The sequence below is a fragment of the Solanum pennellii genome, chromosome 4, assembly GCF_001406875.1.
Source record: "Solanum pennellii chromosome 4, SPENNV200".
Taxonomy (NCBI): Eukaryota; Viridiplantae; Streptophyta; class Magnoliopsida; order Solanales; family Solanaceae; genus Solanum; species Solanum pennellii.
In genome coordinates this window covers 46,448,484-46,452,282 of record NC_028640.1, presented here as the reverse complement: position 1 = coordinate 46,452,282, position 3,799 = coordinate 46,448,484, and the positions used below count along the sequence as shown (strand labels likewise).

The following is a 3,799-nucleotide window of genomic DNA, read 5'->3' as shown; positions in this document are numbered from 1 at the left end:
AGATGTTGAGACTTGAATCTTCTAGATGAAGATATGGAAACCCAAGAGCTTTTATCTTTGAAAAAGGAGTAGTAGAGATCCTTATTTTACAAGAATTAATAAAGTTTAGGATAATCTTTATATTACTTCTTCATTGCTCCGAGATCTTTATTTTATCCTTGTCGATTAACTTCTTTCCTGATGAAATAATCATTGATTCGATTCACCTGATTGTAGCCATTATATCTTCCTTGAATCAAAATAAGATTCTTTTTAATCGTCATATTTTTGTATTATTCAACCATTCACATTTTTAATATCATCATGGAGTGCATTACAGACTCTGTAAAAAATATTGTTGCTTCCAATTGCACATGCAAGTGTACGTGGTTGGCAAGTAATACGGTGACCCTAAAGAGCCGGATTATCAAACAAAAAAAGTTGTCAATTAATTATTCTTACTAAATTAAATTTCTAATTATTTATTTAAGGGAGGATTTCCCACAATAATTTGTGTTTATTTTTTATCTTTTCATATGCATATTTTTTCTTCCTATCGTTTTGTATCAAGGTGAAAAACAATTTCATATAAAACCTTTTCTAGAACCAAACAATCCTCCTTCTCCAGAAATGGAACCATTTAAACATCATAGGATTTTGCTAATGCATCAGGCTTTTAGTAATAAGAGCAGTAAGGATATATATTTGTAATATTCTTGCTCTTTAAAACAACAATGGTGTGTGCGCAAGGTATCTCGTCTAATTGAAATATTCCACAAGTGCATACTTTCCGCTCAAGGTAAAATAATATGTCCTCTTCCATATTCATAAATTGAGAAAACAAATTTAGATCATGGAACAATCTGCAATCATTAATAAAGTTATTGATATGTTATATGAAATGCCACTATTTTCTATTTTTTCAATCTATTGTTGATCAAAAGGCCAAATGATCCATATCGAATGCATAAAATATATATAGTTAGCTATCATTTTACATACCCTCATCTTTGAACATTTAGGTGCATTTACAATCAATACCTCCTCAAATATACTCCACAATGTATCCTTTGTATGTGAAGATATTTCTCTATTTTTACAGTTTCAAGAACCAAATTAAATTCTAGCCTTTTTAGAAAATATTATGATAGAGAATTGGCGTGCATCAAAAAGGCATTCATTAGCTCGAAGTTGTCATTCTACCTCTGTTTTCTGTTGAATGAACTCTCAACCACTTCTCGCACCTAGCATACTGTAGTTACTCCTTAACTCTATGATCAACCTTTTCCACCTTAACCATTAATTTATCAAAATACTTCTTCTCAATAAGTCTAAGCCATAGAGAAGAATAGCTCACATAGGGTGATTCTGCTCCTCTTGAAGTTTGTAGGGACATTCTTCCAAAGATGCCACGTGCATGCATAATGAGGTACGTTTGAAGCACATTGCTTACACTCTTCATAATACTTTAATTTTTATGTAATACAACACGTATTTGTTCACGCTTGCCAAATGTATTTTAGAATTGTTCCAAGAACCATGTCCATGAACAATCATTTCCTATGTCTACAACTCCATCTGTCAATGAAAATATGAAACCTATCACAAATCAACACACATAATATTTTTGTTTGATATAACATTTACACTATGTATAAGTTATTATACAAAAAAAAAACAAGTTCACCATCACAAAAACACATATATGCCCCATGCAGTGTGATTGCTCATATAAATTTGTCCTGTTGTAAGCTCGGCTAAAATGTGCAGCGTCGACAATAACTACCGATCTGCTGAACTTATTGAACCCCCTCATCAATGGTCTCAAGGCTATGAAAAGATACATTCATCTTTCTACGACATGTGCATCGTTATATATTATTTAAGATATGCAATACTTAACATTTATATGTATCTTGGCATCTTCCTATATCCATATGCTGGTTTGCCCCTTATTATTTCTTATGTACGTTCATTAGCACGTCATGTTTTCTAGTAAGACATCTCTATCCCCATAGAATTCTCTAACATCCCGAATTACATCTTTCGAAATATGAATTCTCTTATGGTAGACAAATTTAGGAACAGTCACACTACTGAGAAACCCAATTATATCTTGGACGTTTGTTATTACCTAATCCTCAATCGATACATATGTTCACTATTGAAGTATCTCACTTTGTCTGAGTTTTTACTTCACGAAGCCTTCAAACTCTAGCAAAAATAATTAGAAAAGCACACAGACACATAATTGTACCATTGATTTGATCATATTAATGCATACACCAAATACAAATATGATGCTACAATAAGTCACAATATTTCAAGAATGATATATATTAATGTATCATCCATATTAATGATCACTATAACTATTTGATACACCTTAAATAATACATTTTTGTGTATCATATTCACATCACTAGTCTGATATGTTTTATAAAAATTAAGTATACGCTATTTAAAATTTAATACTAATTTATATCATGAATGTCATATCAGTATTAATTAATCATCATAACAGAAACAATTATTACCATGTTACATATGTTAATGATAATAATGTAACATAAAAGACTAGAAATAAAAAATCAAATACTCTCAAAAAAATTTCTATCATCTCTCTTTACTTTAAAATTTAAATTGTGCTTTAGTTATATTTCTTCACTAGGAAATTGGCTGCGCTTCACGCGACTCTCTTATTTGCAAATTTGGTTGAGTCTTTTTTTTTTAGTGTTAGTGTTATTGTTAAATAAGTGTTAAAATTTAACATTTTCAGTTACACCTATGTAATGTCGTGGCATATTAGGTTGTTTTGGAGTTTCTAAATGTCGTTGCTTGAATGAGTTATTCACATCCTGATGAGTAGGTGTAGGTAGCATATAAGGGTAAGAGCAAAAATGTGGATCGACATATGGCACATAAACAACACACCTTTTATAGACATGTACGTATTGAGTATGGAAAGTTTTTTTGGAAACAGATAAAACCAAATCTGCTACCATAACAGACATCAACAACATATTATACATGTAAAGTTTCACAAATAATAAAATAGACACTACTTGATCAAACTAATAATATTAAGGTCTGTAGAATACAAAAAGACTCTACTTTGTCATTTATATGGTGTCTACATCACTCTCTTCGTTGTCGTCTATGAATAAGTTTCTTCTCTTCTTAGACTTTCTCGAATAAACTCTTCTGTTTGAAATTGAAGTCTCCTATACATCAGGAATTTCTTTTGAGTATTCTGGGTTTGATCCTCCCGCATAACAAACTATTGGTTCAGTTGAATCTTTTACATTCTCTTAACCTATACGTAAAACTATTTAATGATGATGTATGTTAAATAGATTGTCCGGAAAATGAATGATGTACCTATCAAGATAATATGTTTTAGAATCTCAATAACATTGTATCACTTTTCCTTCTAGTCTTTGTTTATGCGATGTTGCAATCTAATTCTTCATCCGGCACATACACTTTTTTGACTGTATAGTTTTACCACCACTATTTCACATTTAAATTGCTCAATTTAAGTTTGAAGACCAAGTCCATCCTGCATATTCTGCAAATATGGAACGGTACATCAGTCTCTTTTTCGAAAATATGTTAACCAACTTATGAGAAAATTTATCAAGAAGTTTCTCCGCAACCCCATCAAGGACCAAAGCAGTCTTCCCACCAATGTCCCTGACCTTTATGTGTATCTTAAACGTATGTATGCGTAAATCATCGTTAGAGTTCCTTTGAATGTATGTTGTGGCTACAATGTTAGTTGCTTTCTTACCTACCATATGTAAAAATGAAGGTATGT

The 3,799-nt window shown here is 31.2% G+C and overlaps 1 long non-coding RNA gene across 1 annotated transcript in view; it reads left to right on the top strand.

Annotated features, from left to right (window-relative positions):
• The first annotated feature begins 494 nt into the window (after positions 1-494).
• The window catches only part of LOC114076944, a 14,195-nt gene continuing 10,890 nt past the window's right edge, over positions 495-3,799 (top strand). The window contains exon 1 of the long non-coding RNA XR_003578025.1: positions 495-778. This is a non-coding gene — a long non-coding RNA (uncharacterized LOC114076944). The remainder of the gene's footprint in view (positions 779-3,799) is intronic.